Source organism: Sturnira hondurensis, unplaced genomic scaffold (genome assembly GCF_014824575.4).
Source record: "Sturnira hondurensis isolate 20B ecotype Veracruz unplaced genomic scaffold, ASM1482457v3 Scaffold0008948, whole genome shotgun sequence".
In the NCBI taxonomy this organism is placed as follows: Eukaryota; Metazoa; Chordata; class Mammalia; order Chiroptera; family Phyllostomidae; genus Sturnira; species Sturnira hondurensis.
In genome coordinates, this window is record NW_028081579.1 from 4,834,389 (window position 1) to 4,851,084 (window position 16,696).

Consider the following 16,696-nt stretch of genomic DNA (forward strand, 5'->3'; position numbering starts at 1 on the left):
TCACCCACTTGCCTTCCAGTACTGCGGGCAGAAATGGATTGCAGTCGTAAATTTTAGGTGCAGAAGGGAGCCGGTTCTGGTAGCCACTGGCAAGAAAAAATATTTGTTTTGGCTAGGCAAGATCTTTTGGCCATCAGCCCTGACAGTTTTGTCTTGAAAGTGCGGTTGAAGTTGAAATACAGATGTAAGGGAAGAATAGCTTTGATCGATAATGAACAAGAACAGAAGGAACGGGGCTCGTAACAGGCTGGTGTTGGATGGACTAATGAGAGTAATTCCAAATAGGCGAGGCAGCTCTGTGGTGTTTTTTTCAAACTGTAAAACTGTGCCTATTTTGATTTTACCCCAAGGCACGCTCCTATTTAAGGAATATAAAATGCAAAACATGACGTTAGGCTTGTGGGCGCCCCCTCCCCACAGAGTCTGCACCAGGAAAGCCAGATACCAAGGCTTCTGACACTTTAATGACTGCCGTAAGTAAGTGCTTAGGTAGGGATTCTTATCTATTTAATGTACTTACTGAAACTCACTTTCCATTTAAATGAAAAAAATTTGAAAGAACCTTTTACGCAGTTTCTTGAGGAAGCTCCAGTTTCTCAAGTGTTTTTTTTTTTAAATAACCTTCTATTTTATTAACCTGAAAAAAATTCAAAACTGAAACATGATTGAGAAAATACTAAGAGCTAATGGCATCTCTGGCACATAGGGTACTTTCCAGCTCTGGCTAATTCCCGAGTGTACTGATAAAAGTTGTCCCTCGATCTGGTTCAGGTCCCTACACTCATGACCAACTCCTCTGGACCTTTTGAATATTTTCCCTTAGACTCAGTGAGCTTCAAATACTGTAATTCCTACAGTTTGCCTACATAGTCATAGATAAAAAGAGTTCTCTGTAAGGCTGCTTGGAGGGTGAACTCAGTTTCACAGCCTCAACAGCTCTCCCTATTCTGATGTCTCCCAGACCTAGGTCTTTAGCAGGACCTTTTCAAGTGCTGAGTCTCCTCTAATTGTCTATGAGATATTTTTCACATTGAGACACATGGTACCTCAAAACCCAACTTGTTGAAAACAGAACTCCTCATCTCCTCTCTTCCCTCCAAAGCTAATTCCTGCCTCTTACACCACACTTTCCAAGTCCTCAGAGCCAAGACCTTAACAGCAGGCTTCAGTTCTCCCAAACTTCCTATTTTGTGTCCATGTTACCACAAGTTGTCTTTTTCCGCTCTCCTTTTTTGCTATATAATTCATAATTTTGCTCAGTGTTTACTGTTCCCCCCACCCCCTGGAAAGCTCCACGAGGGCAAGAATCTTTGTTTTGTTCAGTAGTCTAGCTCAGGCAACTTGAAAAATACCTGGCATATAGTAAGTGCTTGATAAATATTATTTGAATGAATGGATCTCTTATAGCACAGGGGTTAGGAATGCATTCTTTTCTATGCAAACCTGAATTTAAATCCTGCTTTTGACAGTTACTACATGTGTGGCCTCTTGCAACCTTCCTAAATCTGGATTCCCTTGTCTGTTAAATTTGGATAAGATCCACTTTGGGGGGCTGTTGTGAGGATTAAATGAGAGAAGGGAAGTGAGGCACTAAGCAAAGTACCTTACACATACTAAATACTAATTAAATAGCCCTTATTGTCTGTTTGGTCAGTTACCAAATTCTGTTAATTATTCCTATAGGATGACTATCTGCTTTTCAGTTCTGCTTCCACTAGACAAATTTAGACTCTTTTTACAGATCGCCTGGTCTGGCACAGTAGAGTGCCATTAATCCACATTCTTGGGATCATTTTTCTTGAGCAAGATCTCATTGGGTTGCTTCTCTGTGTAGATTTCGTGGGCCTACTGAAAAGAATTGTCTCTACCTTAGTGTTCAGTTTTCTATAAGTTCACCTGCACCTATCTTTGCAGCCTTCTCTTCCATTTCACCCTCCTGTTTCCATTCTCAGGCCACCCCCCACAGCACTGCTGTGAGCAGCACTGCGTGTCACCCCTCAAACTCCCCATTTCCTCCACACCTCGATTCCTCCTGTGCATACCATTCATCCCCTTCTCCTCTTCTAAGAAGCTCAGATCCTCCAATTGACCTCTTTGCCCCTAAATGCCCAGTGCATAGAATTTGAATCTTTTGTTGCCTGAACCTAATGAAATGCCATTTTTGTAGGTCAAAATGGTCAAACATTGGTAATTATATGAAAGAGTTGCATGCCTGGGCTTCACCAAAGATTGGCCGGGCAGAGGCTGGGTACTTTTCATCTCTGTATCCTCTGTCACCCCTGGCATGGAGCTTAGCTTTTTAAAGTTCAACAGATGACTGTTAAATTGAACTGAAAACTGTAGAAAGAAAGGGCACCAAGAAATGTTTTCATAGCTGAAATCCTTTCCTTCTCACATAGACATGGTTACTGTAAAGCACCTCTGGGTAGTCACTGCCAGGGGGATCTTTTAAACCACACTGCAGGCCGTGGGAATTATCTCACACGTTGGACAAATCCTGATTCCTCCCTGAGGTTGCGTGTCAGCTGGGCCCTGAAAGACGCACAGGATCTTGGATGCTATAAACACTTTATTACTCTTAAGGATATTTCCTGGAAGGAACTGACCTCCTTTTCAATGGAAACACAAACTGAAAGTTAGCACTGGACATGGCCATTGCCCTCTGATGAGAACTGTTTTGCTCCCCAGTAGATTCTCACTGCCCAACAGTGCCTTGCACAGAGTGAGTACTCAGTTCATTCCCTGAATGTGCCTTCTCACTCTCTGGGTTTTCTGTTATTTTTTTTTATATACATTTGAAGAGATTTGTGACTAAATGAGAAATCCAGATCTCAAAAACCTAAAAGGTCAGAGATTTTTATATTAGAATTTCAGATTTTTCCATAGAAGCAAATGAATTCCTCCGGGAAATCTTTCAGAAAGACAAAACCTCTTGCTGATTCCATTGCTAAGGGAAATCCCCTGGAAGGAGATTTCATGAATATGTGCCACTGGGTGCCAAGTAGCAGCTAGACTACTCAGCCCGGCGGACTTCCCCTTGGGTTGGAGAGCTTTCGCCGGAGGCTGAGTGCAAATACTCCTGCAGCTTTAACACAAGCCTATGGGGGCCGACTTGCTGTGTCGGTATGGAAAGTTTGATCTTCCTTTCTGTGGGGCCACCAAGTTAGACTTTTTGAAATGACTTTCTGGTTTTTTGAAAAATTTCAGAGATGACTTGACATCTCGTGAATCTTGGAAAATCTCCTGGGGGCCTCCGTTTGGCAAGGCCCACATTCTCCCCTGGGGGTGGAGGTAGGTGGAAGGTAGGGGTTACCCATAAGGCAAAGGTAAAGAGTGGCAGCGTAGATTCCCTGTGACTGCAGACATGCTGAATGACCTGGCGTTTAAAGGCAAGATAAGTATTGAGCCCTTAGCGTAAGATGTTCTGCTGACAGTTTCAGTGAGCCAGGGAAGATTAAAAAAAGTAAAGCTTTTCTGTGTTTCCATGTGATAGTAGCAGGTGTTGAAACACATTGTCCTGTGAGTTGGTCATAAACACTTGTAATAGAGTATCTTAGGAAAGTTTTGGGTCCCCAGTGTTAAGGGACCCCAAAGGTCAAGTGTGGCCAGGACAGAGCTTGGGATGTAGCAGCTCTGGGTGAACAGTTGGAGGGAGGCAGAGCTTTGCCCACCTCCCTGGCCAGACTTTCACCAATCAGATGCTTCCTCAGGGGACTAAAGGTAAAGCCCAGCTTCCTTTGTATCTTTCCCTGTGATTATCCTTCTCACACCAATCTCGGCCTTGCAGTTCTTCCTGTGCCCCAGCAGCTTTGGGTGGCTGCCTAGATGTCATTCTGGCTGAGTCACCAGGAAAGAGAAAAGGGTGATCTTTCCGTACTCCAGTTCTATAATTTATGGGCAAAAGAGAGGGATAAGTGAGGAGCAAATGTTGGGGGGGGGCGTGCTCACATGAAGAACTTGGTCATGTTACTACTCAAAAGCCCTTCAAACCCCTTACCTGGCCAGATTCCAATAAAGCAACACTCCCCAGGCCCCTTGTCCATAACATCTAGTGTGGTTCTCTCGCCCCTCCCCCCCCCACTACCAATGGTGGGTACAAAACAGTGTCTGTCAACACGGCAGCCACACAGCTGTCATTTCCCTTCTCCATCCTTTCCTTACCAGTCAATGTAATTCTGTGCCTGGATTGTCAAGTCATCCCCAAAATAATGCTGTCCTTTGATTTGAAAGGGAATAAACTTGTATTTATTTAATGGACATTTAATGAAACCCAAAGAATATTTAATGGAAACTACTCCTTCTTTAGAGCCCAAACCTTTAGCTTTCCATTTACCCTTGGTTTTTAGCTGAAACAGCTTCAGTATTAACCTCTTACAACTTGTGATGCTTCTCTTGTTTTTCAAAACTCCCCCTTATATGAAGGCCCAATGCTAGACTGACTGACTGACCTTCTGTTTCTGGAAGCCTTGGACTTTGAGAGACACTGAGAATTCTCCTGGGTCTCCACAGAATACTGGAGGAAGTAATGGAAGACCCCAGCTGGCTGGGGCTTAACCGTTGGTGGTTTTTACCATGCAACTTCCCCTTAGGTATGCTAACACAGGAAACCCTTTACAGCTTGAGAGCCCAGCAAATGTTCCAGTGAAAAGTAAGATGGGGAACGGAAGGGCCCAAGTTTTGAATATGGTCAGGCTCGGCTATGAGTGTCAAAAGCACTGGATTTGAATTTGAGCCTTGCTATGGACTGCTTGGTGACCATGGCCAAACAGGTGTGCTATACCCACCTTAAAGGTATAAAGGGAAAGAACACTAACCACTACAGTGAAAATAAGCCACCTACTAGTAAACTTGATCTCAGCTTCTCTCAGTGAAAAGGAGCACTAGTGAGTGAGGCCTGGATATGTTAGCTGTTTTGCTTTGATCTCTCCCTAATACAGAAGGAAACCAAGTATTGCACCAACCTGCACTTTCCTCTGCTGTTGTTCAGAAGCAAAACTCAAACTGTTTTCTTAACTTGGAAAGCAGCCAGTTCTTGCCCACCCTGTCCCATACACATCACGCAGCCTCACCCGGGACTGTGGATGAGAGGATGGGAACAGGGAGAGTCAAATGGTTCACTGAGCAATTTTCACACCCATGGTGCTTCCCTACGTCTTGGAGTCTTTATGAATGTGACTTAACTTTATTTACCCTGTTCACCACTGTTACCCTTCCCCTGCTCACACTCCAATGGCTTGATCAGATGTGGGGAGGGAGGTGCAGAGGTTGGCCAGGAACCAAGAAAGTGAGTCAAGAACAAAGAGGAAATAAGACTCATCAGCCTTCCCTTAGCCTAGAGATACTTCCTGTTCCTTGAGGTTTCCTAATTGGCTTCCCCTAATTCCTATTTTCTTACCACAAAATTAAGTCATCTCTGATGCTCAGAAGGAACCAAGTTCTCTGGGGATAATGGGAGAGAGCAAACGAATGCTGTTTCTGATCATTATCACCAATATTTTAGTCACTAATTTAGGAACTAGTTCTTGAGAACCCGCTTATTGATGGGAAAGCAAGAGAGTGTGCTAGTTTTATTTTCTTCTTGCCGTGAAAGGACTTGATGGACCTGAGCTAAGGTCCGCAAACTTCACCCAGACTGCCTTTCATCCATTGCAGTGATATGAAGGCAAGGTTCAAAAATCACCTGCAGACAACAGATCTAAAACAGTTCCAAGATTAAGTACAGCATAGGGAATATAGTCAACCACATTATAATAACTGTGTATGGTGCCAGGTGGGTACTGGAAATATCGAAGGGAACACTTTGTAAAGTATAGGATTGTCTAACCACTATGCTGTATACCTGAAACTAATTCACAATAATATTGAACATAAACTGTAACTGAAAACTAAAATTAAAAAATATCAGAAAAACAGCCCAGGCTGGTGTAGCTCAGTGGATTGAGGGTGGGCCTGCAAACCAAAGGGTCGCTGGTTCAATTCCTAGTTGGGCACATGCCTGGGTTGCGAGCTAGGTCCCTGGTAGGGGGCACACAAGAAACACACTGATGTTTCTTTCTCTTTCTTTCTCCCTCCCTTCCCCTCTCTCTAAAAATAAATAAATAAAATCTTTTAAAAAATCTATCAGAAAAACAAAAAAATACTTCCAAGATTAAAAATGCTGGAATTACATCTTATAGGTACAGAGCAAATTTTATTACAGTTATAGTGCCATGCACATAGTAGATGCCTAGTAAATATTTAATTCATTTAAGACATAGAGGAGTTTAAGGGTAAGATTGTAGAGGTGACATTGAAAAGTTATTATTTCCTGATAATCAGTCAAAACCTCAGACTCCAAAGACTATGTTCCTGAGCTAGCCAGAGCACACACAAAATATCTAGAAGCAAGAGGGGAATTCACAAAGAAGAAGTGGGAATCAGGTAAAAATCTGGAAGACATTTTCAAACAACTCCAAAGCAACTCAACAAACATTTACTGAGCCCCTTCTATGGGCACAAAGCTGGGCTGGCTGCTCTGGGAGACCCCCAGATGGGGTCCCCACTAGAGTTCAGTGGGGAAAATGAAACATGCACGAAAGCAATGCTAACATGTGGCAGCTCATGGTACAGAAGTCAGGGGCCAAGAAAGCGCTGCAGATGGGAAATCACCTTGGGCCACAGGGAATGCAAGCTGCCTGCCAGAAGTATATCTGAGTTCAGCTTGAGAAGGCAAGGACTCTGACAGGCGCATTCTTTGTGAGGAGCAGTGTGGGTGACATCACAGTGCCACATGGAATGGGGGTGATACGAACAAAGAAGCAGTGGAGGGGGGGAAGCCTGTGTTTAGGGCATGGCAATAGCCTATTGTGACCAGGACACAGAAATGTTCTGGGTTTGGGTATAAATGCAGGCAGGAGGACTTGACTATCAAGCTAAGGACCGAAGGCTCTGGTTGAAAGGCAGTGGGCAGCACGATTGGACTTACGCTCTGGGACCATGATTTTCAACCTTTTCCATCCCATGGTACACATAAATTAATCCCTAAAAATCTGCGGCACAGCATAATATATTTTTTGCCAATCTGACCCCCAAAAGTATAATTTTGATTCATTCACACCAGAGACTATTATTGTGTTGGTTGTCATTTTTTTTTAAATTGACAATCTAAGGAAAAAGAATCCAGTGCCCCTGACTAAATAGTCAGGTATTGCATGCTTTAAAAATTCTTCTGGCACACCAGTTGAAAACTGCTCTGGGAAGATAAACCTGGTGGCAGTATCTGATGAGCTGTAGGTAGAAGCACCAATCAGGAGGCTATTGCTAATAGTCCCAGTGAAAGTTTTTGAAGGCCTGAACTGAGGCGGTAGTAATAGGAACGGAAAGGAAAGAATATCTGCGAGAGACTTTTCAATAACTCCCTCCCAATATTAAACAGAAGACACTATTCATCATAGCAGTCTTTGTAATAAGCCCAAACTGGAAGCTATCCAAATGCCCATCAGCAGTAGAACAGATCAATTGTGGTATAGTCACACTACAGAACACTGTATAGCAACAATAATCAAATAGAATGATTTGTAACAATACGGATGAACCTCACATAAGTTGAATGAAGGAAGCCAGCCACAAAAGAGCATCCTGAATGACTGCATTTACACAAGGCACAAAGACAGGCAAAATGAAATCTATACTGTTAGGAGACTAGAGGGAGGTCACCTTTGTGGTGTCAAGAAATGATGGAAGCAGGCACAAGGGGGCATCTGGGTTCTGGTAACAAGCATGACAGAGATTCTGATAAAACCACAATTTGATTTTTTGTTCTCCCATTCTTCCTGTAATTTCTCACTTCTAACCAAAACTCTGGCACATCCCATTACTTCTCTATTCCTTTAGATACTATGCAGTGCTATGCTATGGTCACTTTAAGAAACAAATGCAGTCCCATTTCAGAAATTAGAGGTCTTGGCTGGATAGCTCAGTTGGTTAGAGCATCCTCCTTGTTATGCCAAGGTTGCAGGTTCGATCCCCTGTCAGGGCACATACAAGAAACAACCAATGAATGCATAAATAAGTGGAACAACAAATTGATGTCTCTCTCTCAATGAATAATTTAAGAAATAAATTAGAATATTCTGTTCTATAACAATAAAAATTCCAAAAGGCATTGCATTATTTCTACTCGGCCAGCTTAAGTTGGTTTCAAACTAAAGCATCTGGTGGAAAAGGGATGAGGTTGGCTTTTCTTCCCTAATCACTTCTAGCTCATTCCCCGACCCTGGTCAATGTGGAGGATAAGCAGTGGAAAGCTAGAATGGGGGGATGGTTAGGGGTGGGTGGCTTAATGCTTTCTAGGCCTGGCAGATGAATAAAGCTGATGCTTTCCCTCGGCCACTTTTCTAAGTTCTTCAGTGGTTCTCTACCTTCATTTGAGGAGGAGCTGGCCACTTGCAGCTCCTCCTCAAATCCTGGGCATCTAAAAGTTCTCCTCCAGCCCAAGACGATTCTAAGGAAGTTCTCTCCCCACCCGTCTGACTCCTCCTGGCTCTCAGGAAACCTGCAGTGCAGACCAATTCCAAGGCATCAGCCTCTCTGCCTCCTTTTCCGATGTCCTGCATCAGTCCTTAATCATCCTTCAGGTTTGCAGGCCCAGTCAGGCCCCATGCACGGAGATTTTGGTTTTCTCCGGCACCTGTCCAGGGCCTGCGTGCTGCAGGAAGGGCCCCGAGTCCTCCTACTGTGGCATCTTGCCCTGGGTCCTGGGGTCAGAGGGGGCCCAAGGAACTTGGAGTCTGGCAATGGCTCTCTCTAAAGAAACATCTTTATCCTTTACTTCCCTTTGACGTTTTTATATCTTTGACCTAACTGAGCAGCCAGGAGCTGTGAGGCATATTTTCCATTATTCTTTTTGTAAATTCTGCGTATGTGGTGTCTGCCTCACATTCACCTGGGAATCCTGCTACCTCCTGTATTTGTGCCTCAGTGGAAACTGAGGCAGGGAGAGTCCTACTCTAACATTCTGTTACACACACTGAAGCAAGCTCAGGCTGTGCGGAAGATGAAAGGAAGGCAAACATGATCTGCAGTGCCAACACCCAAAAGTAGCTATTAACATTTGGAACCAACAAAATGATATTTTTTTGCAGACAAATTTCTTCAAGTATCTCCTTTCTGCCTTTCTTCATGTTGAAAAAATGCAATCGTACTAGACATATCATTTTGTGTAGGTCTTTTCATTTAATCTATGTCAGCACACAAAGTATCATTTTAATTACTGTAACAATTTATTTCCAACATTTGTTTTGAAATGTTGTTATTTACAATTTTATCATTATCAACAATATTATAAATATCTTCATGTACAAAGCTTTTCAAAGAAGGATTATTTCCTTTGGAAAAGTAGTCAGGAGTTGCATAACTAGGCTACAACAGACATTTTGCAGGTGAAACCAACACGTTTAGGTAGGCAAGTAGGGGAGCAGGAACAGGAAAAAGAAAGTAAGGCAGGAGGTCGTTTTGCTAGGGTGAAGATGAATTGTTTTCAAAGTGGCTGAGTTTGTGGGTCCAGTTTACCCAGGTGAAAATACTCAGCTACAAATGTGGAATTGGAAAGAACCCAGAGGTAGAGAAGGCTTCTCCCCCTGAGAAGTTTGGCTACTAAACTATCCCCAGGGAAGCACGATTTTGGGGGGCCAGAAGATTAACAACATTTGTAGTGAGATGGAAGGAGAACCAGTAAAAAGGGATTAACTGAGAGAGCAAGTTCCCAAGTTATCAAAAAGGGGTAGTGTGGAGGCAGGTAGAAAATGGCCTAGAAAAGAAAAGGGTGAGGATAGTAAAGTTATTGGAAAGGACAAAAATTGCTGAAGAGGCTTATCACACATGACTTTTTGTGGCTGGTTAAGTCATCTGTTGAGAGTAAGAATGATGAGGTTATGACTCAGGACTTAGAATCACGAGTGTTGTATTAGTATTATTATTATTAATATTAGTAGTTTCATTTTTAAATTATATTTTATTGATTATGCTATTACAGCTGTCCTGATTTTTCCCCTTTGCCCCCCTCCACCCGGCACTCCCCACTTCCTCAGGCAATCCCCCCACCATTGTTCCTATCCTTGGGTCATGCATATAAGTTCTTTGACTACACCCTTTACTATACCGAGCTTTACATTCCCATGGCTATTCTGTAACTACCTATATGTACTTTTTAATCCCCTCACCTCTTCACCCATTCTCCCCCTCCCCCTCCCCTCTGACAACCACCTGGTAACTGCCTTTCTCTTGCTGCTCTTAAGATTCTATCTTTATCTTTAACCTTTGGCCTTTTAATAATGATATGTCTTGGAGTGAGCCTCTTTATATCCATCATAATTGGGACTCTCTGTGCTTCCTGAACTTGCACGTCTATTTCCTTCACCAAATTAGGGAAGTTTTCTTTCACTATTTTTTTCAGACATTTTTCCAATTTCTTGCTTTCTCTTCTCCTGCCATCCCCATGATGTGAATGTTGGATCTCTTGAAGTTATCCCTGAGGCTGTTTATACTATTCTCATTTTTTTAGATTCTTTTTACTTCTTGTTGTTCTACATGGTTGTTTCTTGCTTCCTTATGTTCCAGATCACTGATTTTATTCTTGGCTTCATCCACTCTACTGTTGTTTCCCTGTAAATTGTTCTTTATTTCAGTTGGTGGGTCCTTCGTTTCCAACTGGATCTTTTCTATGCTGCTGAGGTCCTCACCAAGTTCCCTGAGCATCCTTAATAACCAGTGTTTTGAACTTTGCATCTGATAGATTGCTTATCTCCATTTTGTTTTGTTTTTCTGGAGTTTTGTTCTGTTCTTTTGTTTGGGCCATATTTCTTTGTCTCCTCATTTTGGCAGCCTCCCTGTGTTTGTTTTTATGCATTAGGTAGAGCTGCTTTGACTCTGTATCTTGGTAATGTGGCCTAATGTAGTAGGTATTCTGTAGGGTCGAGTGACACAGTCTCCCCTACCACCTAACCTGGGTACTCGAGGTATGCCCTTTGTGGGGGCTGAGTACACCCTCTTCTTGTTGTTAGAGTTTGGTTGCTGTTGGCAGATCAATGGGAGGAATTTACCCAGGCCAGTCAGATGAAAGTGATGGGGACTCCAATGTTGGAAAGATTTTAGTTTCAGGTACTAGCTAATAAGCTTAGTAATCAATGCATATAAAAACTGTTGTTTCGGGAACTGAAGGTATGACCCGCCCTGACTCCAGGAGACCATAAGCAGTCCCACCTTTGTGCTTCAGGAGGACTGCAAGCCATCAAGATGGTACCTGAGCTATTGTGCTCCAGGGTGAGATGCCCACCGCCCAGGACACAGATGAAAGAATGCTGCAGATTTTATCTGATTAACTTTTCCCTGAATTCCAAACTCCTTACCTATACTTTAATTCTCCTTATAAAAAGGATTGGTTTAAAATGGAATTTAAGATGGTCTGTTAGGATACAAACCCGCTCAGATCACCAACCATCTGAATAAAACACCAAAAAAGACCCATTCCCTGACTCTGCACATTGGGTCTGGTAGGTGACTAGCGGCACGAATGCCGGCTTCTCTGGTTTCACAAGGAATGGCTGTGACCACTGACTACCAATACCCACATCTGTGGAGGATTAGCTATTCATGGGCAGGGTGGTGGTGTTCCTACATGGTCTGTAGCTGTCCACTGGGTGCACTGGCCTGGGGGTTTCCAGGATGGTGCAGGCCAAGGTGTTTTGCCCGGGGCCACCCTGCCTGAGCTGTAAAGCAATCTGAGACTTGTGCTGGGCTTGGAGATTCCCAGGTGAAGCCAAGCTGTGAATCGAATCTGGCAGCTGCTAAAGCTCACTGAAGCCAGCTGTTACTTGTTCGATAGGATTTAGGAGTCAAGAACAGTCATTGGAATGGAAAAGCAGTTTGGGTGGGCCCATAGGTTGGGTGGGGCAGTCTCTGGGAATCTCCAAGGCCAGTCCTACGAGTCAGCCAAGACGATGGAGTCTCAGGTACGGGACCAGCTTGCTGGCTGTGGGGGGAAGGTTTAGAAAATGGACAATGGCCTCCACTCACCCTGATGCCAGAGACTCCAGTTTCTTTCTTTATACCAGTGGTGCCTTTCAAGCTGCTCCCCCAGTGCTGGAGCTCAGAGGGAGTGAGTCTAAACAGGTGGTTCTGTAAGATGAACTGCTTGGGGATCCAGAAGTTTCTTCAACCAACTCAATTCCCACTGGTTTTTGCAGCCAGAAGTTGTGGAGATTTATGTTCCTGGCACTGGAATTCTGGGTGGAGGGCCTGAGGGCCTGGTGCGGGTCTGGGACTCCTCAGTCCTGAAATATCCCTCATGAATTTTTTTTATCCACCACTTGTGGGTGTGGGACCGGCCTGTTGCACGTCTGCGCCCCCTCCTACCAGTCTGGATGGATGCGGTTTCTTTAATTCCGTAGTTGTCAGACTTCCACTCAACTCGATTCTGTGGTTGTCGGACTTGCATTCAGCTCAGTTTCTAATGTTCCTGGTTGTTCTGAGTGTCGGCTGTTCTGTATTTTAGTCGTAATTGTGATGTAGTTGTACGAAGAGGCGAGCCATGTCTGCCTGTGTCTCCATCTTGACCAGAAGTCTATTATTAGTATTTTTAAATAACCTTGGAGCTTATTTGAGGCTACTCAAAATACTACTCCAAATATGGTCTACAGCACTGGGATCAGCAGGCACACCAGACCCGAATCGGAATCAGCATTTTAAACAAGATCCTAGGTTGACTCGATGTCCATTAAAGTTTGAGACTATCTCCGTAAACCATCTTTCCCACTTTACAGAAAAGGAAATGGAGGCTTCAGGAGATGAGCTACTTTTCAAGTTAAAATTGCAAAGGCTAGGAGAGTTCCCTCAGGAAATAATGGGAATTCAAAAGGTGACTAACAGGGCCTCACACGGGAGCGAAGTTCTCAGAGCATAACTTCATGACTTCTCTAGCAATGGCTGAGTGTACAGCAGGGAAGGGCAGTGGTCTGGGGCTACCCAAGACTGGGTTTAGAATTGTTAGGATGGACAGCACAGAGGAAAGTGAGTGAAGGAATCTGCAGTGTTAGTGAAGCCACCCCTGAGATGAATGCTGTACGAGTCGGGTGGGGTGGGGTGGGGAGGAAGGCAGGTGAAGCCAGATGGGAGGGACAGCAGAGGGATGAGGGTGAGGACAGGACAGGCCTAAAGCAGGCCAAGGAGCTGGTGGGTGGGACAAAAGAGAGGGCAGGTAAGGAGGCTGTGGTCAGTAGGCTGTGCTCAGTATGAAAGTTTGAACTCCTGAAACTGGAGCACTTTTCAGCAATTTCAAAGGTCCAGGCTGGCTGTCTCACAGAGGCCCCAAACCCATCAGTTTAAGAAGAAAAAATGAGACCAGAATATGGAAATGCTGAACTCTCTGTGGATAAGGGTAGTGGGAGTAGAAGAAAAAAAACAGTCCACAATGATAAAGCACAAACTGTTCAACACTGCTTCCCTCACACAAACTTTCCCGTTAGGTTAACAAGCAAGAAGACACGTAAGATGTGTTTTTAAAAAGAAAAAGCTCTTTATCTGTGCAAAGTGGCAGTTCTTCCTGAGACCGTCTCTTCAAAAAATGGGTCTGACCAGAGTATAGCTCTTCAGGAGTTCTCCAACTCAGAGGGCCTGACTTGGATAAGACTGTTTCTTCAATGATTGGACCACTTCTTCCAGAACAGGACTACGTGCCAAAGGACATGACCCTTAATTTGAGCCAATACTATTATTGGAGGGATAGCTTTCGGGAACACAAATTCCCTTTTGAACACAGGGAAGCGCCTTGAGGAGTTGTTTGTGCGTATGCGAGTGACGTTTTTCTGGTGCATAGCAACGCTAGCTTCACCTGGCTGCCCCTCTTTGTGAGTTTACATTATGATGCCAGCACACTGGGAAGAAGCGGTGGGAGACTACTAAGAACAAGGGACAGGTTTCGTTTTCTGTCCGGTAAAGAAATGCTACAAGAGTTTACAGAGATAATCCTTAAACACACACACACACACACATATATATATAATATTTTTATATTATATATATTATTTATATATACTATTTATATATTTTAATATATATATATTATTTATTTATATATTAGCTCTGGCTGGTGTGACTCAGTGGATTGAGTACCTGCCTGTAAACCAAGAGGTCGCTGGTTCGATTTCCAGTCAGGGCACGTGCCTGGGTTGCAGGCCGGGAGCCCAGCTGGGGGCGTGTGAGAGGCACCTTCATTGATGTATATCTTACACATCAATGTTTCTCTCCCTCTCTTTCTCCCTCCCTTCTCCTCTCTCTAAAAATAAATAAAATCTTAAAAAATATATATATGATGTAATAGATATACAAATACATAGACATTTAATAGCAATAGAATGCTCAGGTTTGGAGCATAGGATAGAACAAAAATGCAACTTTGGACTCTAGGACAAGATCACTGAAAAGAGGAAGAAAATACAGAAATGATTCATTGTTAAAGAATTACCAATACAGTACAAGAGTGTACCTTAAGCAACAAGTGTGGACCAGGGACTGACCTTTCGAAGACCTGCTATAACCACTGCCCGAGGAACCTGCTTTCGTGGAGGTGCGCGCGCGCGCGCGCGCGCCCGCCCCCCCCCTGTTCTCCTGGAGTTCCGCTCTGCCCCAGAGAGCCGCAGGAAGAGGAGAGCTGTCAGGGAATTCTGTCGGCACCTATCAGGAAACTGACACCCGGTGTTCTGATGTGGTCAGAGAAAGCACAAGAAACCTGTTTTAATAATGGACTTAAAATAAAAGTAGATGTGGCCCTGGCTGGTGTGGCTCAGCGGTTTGGGTGCCTGCCTACAACCAGAGGGTCACTGGGTTCGATTCCCAGTCAGGACACACGCCTGGGTTTCGGACAAGGTCCCTGGTGGGGGGCGCATGAGAGGCAACCACACACTGGTGTTTCTCTCCCTCTCTTTCTCCCCCCTTCCCCTCTCTAAAGTGAATAAATAAAATCTTTTCAAAAAATGTAGATGTGAATTGAACTTGATACCTGGTAAAGTTCTAGTCCAGCTGAGAGTGATAGAGCTGGGGTCTCTTTAAAATGAACCTATATCTTTACCACCTACTATGATCACCCAAGTATTTGCTTCTTGGGCCGGATTTAACTAACACTGAAGAGATAACTGGGGTAGTCATTTTAATGTGGTTGAAACAAATTCTCTACATCAGATTTCTTGTCAGAAGTTACAAAAAACACCCTTCATATGTCACTGCTATCTACAGCAAATTATCATGGTTATCTTAACAACGTAATCCTTTTGGTAACAGTGTACTTTGAGAGCGTTCTGGTAGCAAAACTATTTTTAGCTGCCATCAGTAACCAGATAATTGTCTTCCTGTTTATTTCGATTCCCGGTTGAAAGCTAGTTGTTTATGTAGATTCTGGAAACACCCATCAGATTAAATATTGTCAACAAAGAACAAACTTGGGGAGAGAGGGCCTCAAGAGAATCTTGAAACACCACGAAGTAGACAGGACAAGAGAAAATTAAAGACCTAACTGCTGTGACTCGGTTGGACATCATTCAGCAAAGTGAAAGGTTGCCAGTTTGATTCCTGGTCAGGGCAGTTTCCTGGGTTGCGGGATTGGTCTGGGTCAGGGTGCATACAGAGTTCACAGATCCGTTTCTCTCTCACACTGATGTTTCTCTCCCTCCCACCTCCCCCTCTCTAAAATCAGTGAGCATATCCTCAGGTGAGGATTAAAAAAAGAGAAAATTAAAGATCATTTCTCGAAATTTACTACATTTAGTCTCTGGTGTCCCTGTTTCCTGTTTTCTTTCATCCCACTGTTTCCTATGGTTTCCTCTTAACAGATCTCTTATCTCTGAGCGGAAATGCCTTCATTTATATAGTATAGACTCAAGCAGACTGCTTTTCATTGACTGGGATGAAGCAGGAAAAAGCTAGTCTCTCTTTCTCCTGACTCCCTTCTTTCCCTACCCTGCTCCCCTTGTGCCCCCTGCGGGGCTGCTGGGCTGTCTGATGCTCCATTTCCCCTACCCCTTCCCCTTCCATGGAATTCCCACCTAGGTTGCCAGATTGAGCCAATAAAAATACAGGATGCCCAGTTAAATGTGAATTTCAGATAGACACGGAATATTTTTAGTTTATATCCCTACAGACATATTTATACTGAAAAATTGTTATTTACCTGAAATTCAAATTTATCTGACAACCCTACTCTCACCCTGTGGCCAAGGAGGCTCCAGCAGCTGCCTGGTCCCTCTTACCAAGGGACCAGGCAGAGAGTAGGGAGAGTTCTTACCAAGAACTTTCTCTGCTTCAGTTCTACCCCGGAAAGCGTGCCCAGGCCTAAGGTCTGCCATCCCACCACAGTGCCCTGCGTCCTTATGCTGCCACTCATTCCACCAAGGGCTCCCTTAGATGTCTTTCAGTCTGTGAATTCCAAATTGCTTAAGCATGGGCAAAACACCAGATCTGGACCCTATGTTACTTTGCCCTCGATGACCTCAATAATTCTGATTGTTAGCAAATGAAGGTAAGACTCACCATGACGAACCAGAATTCAGGTGTCTGCACAACATACCCTTCCTTTCCAGGCCTGATTTAGAATGAAACAATCGAGGAGAAAGAAATCTAATGTGAACAAATGTGATGCATTTCATAGTACCATAGGACACTTTGTTTTTAA